Here is a 5,624-nt window from a genome sequence, read left to right on the forward strand (position 1 = left end):
CTCCTTGTGTTTATGAAACTTGAAATTACTTACCCGTGTCCGTTTTTTGTGTCTTACCTGTTTTCTAGAAGTTACCTCCAGCACGCCTGCCTCCCTGCCTGAGAAACACTTACTGCATTCTCCCGAGTTCCATGTGCAGCCACCTCCGAGGATCTGTAAATATAACCACACCTGTAAATATTCACCTATGGAAACCTCACCTGTTGGACCAACTCCTCCAAGACTCATCTCCTTCTCCAACTTGTAAGCAACGCCTCCCATTACTCACCTGTAAAAGACTCTACTGGAAAATCTACCCATTACTCACCTCTACCATAACTCTGTTTCCAGGTCCCGTCYCCAAGACCCCTGCACCTGTATATAATAAACTCACTTACCTTTTTACATCAGTTCTCTGGCTCTGTTTGTTACTAGTACTTGCTCACGTTGACTCTCTCCTACAACCTGATAGTTAGCAGATAAAGAAATGTGAAACATGAAATTGTTTAATTTGTATTTGCATGTTACTGTTTGAGGAGCTGAATTTTTATTTTTGTTTTATTTGGTTTATTATTGTTTGAAATTAATATAATTTTTGTTGTAAATAGGAGCAGATATCATAAGATTTTTTTTCTTCGGCTGCCTTTCATGTTATTTGATTTGCATTGTTTTGTTGTATGTGATGTGTTTTTAATGAAATGAACAAATACAAAAAAAGATTTGATGAGTAAAGTAAGCAGATAAAAGTGCTTTGTTTACATTGACTGCATACCTGCTTTTCAGAAATGCACATCAATAAATAAGAAAAACTGTTTTAAACTGCACTATTTGATATCGTCCAAAATTACTTTTTTATGTTTGATTTTATTGTTAGAGAGTCTGTAAAATTTTCAGGTACTGTTTTAATCATGAAGGTTACATTTTATTTTCATTCACATGGGCGTGAAATTGTAAAGTCTTAATTTTTACTGTGCCTATAAAATGTTTTTGGCTTTGTTATGGAAATATAAAAATATAACATTACTGTTATGGTTACTAAAGCTGCGTAAAGGGAAGCAATCTGAGTCTGAGCACTTCATACAGTTTTGGATCACCACTCAAGAAGCTGACTGGAAGGAGAGATTGTTCAAAGGTAAGTTTTCAAATTCTTTAAAATGAAAACCTCAAGGATCAACTTGCTACGAGGGACGAACCAGGAAGCTTGGATGAGTTAATAAATCTGGCCTTTTGGACTGATCACTTTATATCTTGCCCATGTACAGAACTAAAGAACTTCTATTTTATTGTCATTCCTGCACTCTATATTTTTATATTTACATGCATATTTTATACTGTATTTTTGAAAGCTCAAAACACTGTCCTGAGCCGTATGCAACGAAATTTCGTTTTGYATACACCTTGTGCATGCAACATGACAATAAAGTTTTTTAAAGTTAAAAGTTAAAGTTAAAGTTATGATGGTCTTTGTGAGCACYCGACGGAGAGGAACTACAACTACTGTGGATGATGCATTTCAGTCCTAGGCACGTCTGGGTGCTACTTCAATGACTTCTAGAAAATCAGTTCTTTGTCAAGGCTGAGAAATGTGAGTTTCACACTGACACTATAACTTTTCTTGATCGTATTTTTGAAGGACAGGTGTACAAACCCTGAGAAGACATGTGCAGTGGCAGAGTGGGCTCTTCCCCAAGTCCGGAGACAAATGCAACATTTTCTGGGATTCGCAAACTTCAATTGTCGTTTATCCACAACTACTGTACAGTCAAGTAGCAGCTCCTCTTACCAATCTAATCTCCACTTTTCATGCCTCCTCTTGAACCCCAGAAGCAGATTTATGATGTGGGAAACCGAGAACTGCTCTCCACCWAACTAGCATTGAAGGAGTGGAGACGCTGGCTCGAGGGATCAGAGGTGCCGTTCATCATTTGGACAGATCATGAAAATTTGGCACACCTCCATAAAGATAAGAGATCAAATGCATGAAAGAAAGAGGATCTCTTTTTTGCTCAATTCATCCTCACCATTACCTGCAGACCAGAGTCCAACAATGATAAGCCACACTCTCCCATCTATTCTCTTCCTATGACCAACCTAAGACTGAAGGAAACATCCCTCCTCGTCCCACTTGCTCAACTTGGGACATTAATAACACCATTATGGAGGACCAAGCCATTGAATCTGACCCAGGTTCTGGTCCCCCGAGCAAGAAGTTTGTTCCTGAGGTCATCAGAGGTAAAGTCTTGGCTTGGGTGCATGCTTCAAGGATTTCTTGTCATCCTGGTATTAACCATGTGTTGTCTTTCACTAAGACATTTTTGGTGGCCTAAGCTTTGYGCTGACATCAAGGAGTTTGTTGCAGCATGCCCCACCTGCTCTAGGAGTAAGAACAACCACCCTTTGCTCAACTTCTACCTCTACCCACACCTGGATGACTTTGGTCCAATATGGCACTGGATTTTGTCAATGGACTCCCCATCTCTGAAAGAAATTCTGTCATCCTTAACACCATAGACATATTTTCCAAGGCTGCTCATTTTGTTTCGTTCCCCAAACTTCCATCCGCACTCAAGATCACACAATTACTTACCCAACACAGGTTTAGACTTCAGGGTATTCCCTGCGTCATCGTTTCTGACAGAGGTCCTCATTTCATCTCTCACATCTGGCCAGCTTTCTCTCAGCAGCTTCTCTTCTGGATACCATTCTCAATCAAATGAACAATTGGAGAGATGCAATCATGAGCTGGAGACTGCCTTTCACTGTGTCATCATCAACAATAATCCATCTGCCTGGTGCCAACATCTTCAGTGGGTAGAATGCACTCACAACACTCACATCCTCCATGCAACAGGTCTGTCTGTCTTTGAGGCTTCTGTTTGTTATTCATCTGCTCTTTTCCCCAAACAGCAAAGTGACATCTCTTTTCCATCAGTCCAATACCATCTCTGCCTATTTATGAGTACCAACATTGCCACTTACCTCTCTTAATCCCCTCCTTGTCCTTCCTTTTTTTGCTCTGCCATTCACCTGCACCACCTCGTCTATCCTCCAAGGACTTCAGCTGGATTAACTGTTCTCCAGTTCCAAACCTGAAACAACAGAAACAATTAAAGACGAGAACCTAATTCTGAAATTATCCAAATCATCCTCACCTGGACATTCAGCTCTCACCTTCATCTTTCCACAAACTGTTCCGGTGTCCTTGGATTGAGTTTATTTTCACCTGTAAATATCACATACCCTGTATTTGCTGTGTCTTGACTCATTGTTCAGTTTACCTGCTCCAGGGTACTCAGTGTTCCAGAAATTTAACAGTGTTTATTCAATTATTGTATTTTTTTAAATTACATTTTACCTGATGTAGGTGTTAGCATTAGTCTGCTCTGCTGATTAAATGACAATCACAGTGCATTATGGTCTATTTGGCCAACGTAGTGTACAACTTAGTTTCTAAAGGACCTTATAAAACACAAAAAACTGTTGCTAAGTTTGAACAACACTACAAAATGCTTGATTCACAACAGAGCGCACCAGTTAACAAATAATTTAAACACAGCCTTCAGTCAATTTTTACTGTTTGAAACTCAAAAACTCTGATTTCTGACAACCAATTTAATGCATCACATTTCCTCAAACTGAGCCCATTCAACAACAGGTAAGATATTTACTGATAATAACCACTCTACAAAATCTCACTTCAAAATTCTTGAACCAATCCTGTGAACTTAGACTTGAATTAACTTTTCTTTTTAATCTACAAAGGAATAATTAAGGGAACTCACAGCAGAGACTGCGCAAAAGAAATTCACATATCAAAGGGGCAATATCATGTAAAATAAACTTTTTTGAGTTTTATATAAACCATGCCCAAAGCCTTGCTTTGACTCATTCATGCATGTTTGAGAAATCCTGCAGTGTTTTTAGGAAGCCATGCTGAGGAGCAAAATGACAGGTGGGGACCAGAAACAACTTTTGGTACCAGAAACACCCCTGGGACGTGTCTTTAAGTCGAACTTCATCATCACGGAGCACACCTCCCCACCTCACACACCCCGCCCATGACTCCTGCAGGCTCTCGGCAGTAACAGAGCAAAGTGAAAGTGAAACTTAAAACTGTCAGCTGCTCTTAACACTACTTCTCACTCAGTGAAGCTCTTTTCAGAATCAAAATACCTTTGAGGAAATGTATTTTCAGATGCTAAGTAAACTGTATCATAGCACACGCATGCACCCCACCCCCACCCCCCCAGGCAGGCTATGTGCTGAAATGGACGTGACCGAAGTGGTTGGATTTTCTTAAAGAGACAGAGACCTATTTCAAGGCATTTAGAAACTGTCAAGATGAGAAGTAAATTGTTTTGGGGATTTTTACAAAAACCTAGCTCTTTCATAAGCTGAAAATGTGACATAGTTACCTTGTTTTAGTATAAATTTGAAATATAGGCTTGGAAAGCACATAAAATCGCCCCTTTAAAAAACAAAATCTGTATATCTTGTTTGTACCGTACTCTTCTTACTCTATTCTTAAATTAAACAAGTTTTCTCCAACGTTCTACACTCGCCTCATTCTGTCGAATGTATTTACATGTGTAAAGTACAGCCAGCCTAACGTAGGTTATCACATGAACCTTCCAGTTTTTTTTTCGTTTACATTGAGTGTGGACCTGCATTTAAAAATTGCATTTCAGTATATCTGTAAAACTACTTGGGTAAACTCCTTCAAACTGAACCTCTTGATGTACACTGTAAAAAAATGAAATGTTGGATTTACTTAACCATGTTATGTGACCTGGTTCCACTTAACTGAGTTGAGTAAATTCAAAGCAATATACCAGTTTTTTAACCAAAGAACATGAGCATGTTGTTTTGAATTTACTCAACTCAGTTAAGTGGAACCAGGTMACATAACATGGTTAAGTAAATCCAACATTTCATTTTTAGAGTGTAGTTCAAGAAAAGCTTTGTGTTTTTGAGTCCATACTTTGCCTTAAAATTTGAACTTTTTATATACAAGAAATTTAAATGAACATAAGTTTAAAAAAACTGTAATTATTTTTGAAAGTCTATTATTTGAGAGGTATTTTTTATTTTTATGTACATTATAATATTCTTGTAACTTTGAGTAATTGTTAAACAACAGAATTTTGAATATGTTAGTTCAGAGAGAATGCGCTCATTAAAGCACAGAAAACTGCTTCATGTTGATCGCACTCATCTCAGCAGATTAGATTAGACACACTGACACAATATTTCTGACTGAAATAAGCTGCAAAAGACAAAAAATAAAAAAAATAATAAAACTTTCACTCTGCAAGGAGGAGCATTAAAATTCAGTTTGCTTGTAATGCCATAAGTTTAACAGCTCATGTAAGATGCCAGGTAGTAACCACAGCTCAGAGCTTGTAATATATTTGTTCATGCTGAGCAGCAGGGCTGGGGTTGCTCACTAAGAACTGCAAGATGACTGATAAGTTATCACCGAGGCCACAGACCCCCAAGCATCCACCTGCTGCTGGAACCACCACTCTCATCCTCCCTGTCAGTTTGTCAGTGAGGGCCTCGCTGTGTGTGTTGGGTCACACACACACACACACACACACACACACACACACACACACACACACACACACACACACACACACACA

At 38.7% G+C, this 5,624-nt stretch overlaps 1 long non-coding RNA gene across 1 annotated transcript; it reads left to right on the forward strand.

Moving 5' to 3' along the window:
• The first annotated feature begins 6 nt into the window (after positions 1 to 6).
• LOC106531383 (uncharacterized) lies at positions 7 to 384 on the forward strand. Its single transcript, XR_001311901.1, has 2 exons — positions 7 to 243; positions 331 to 384. It is a non-coding gene; the product is annotated as an uncharacterized LOC106531383 (long non-coding RNA).
• The last annotated feature ends 5,240 nt before the right edge of the window (positions 385 to 5,624 follow it).

This window comes from Austrofundulus limnaeus, unplaced genomic scaffold (assembly GCF_001266775.1).
Source record: "Austrofundulus limnaeus strain Quisiro unplaced genomic scaffold, Austrofundulus_limnaeus-1.0 Scaffold626, whole genome shotgun sequence".
In the NCBI taxonomy this organism is placed as follows: Eukaryota; Metazoa; Chordata; class Actinopteri; order Cyprinodontiformes; family Rivulidae; genus Austrofundulus; species Austrofundulus limnaeus.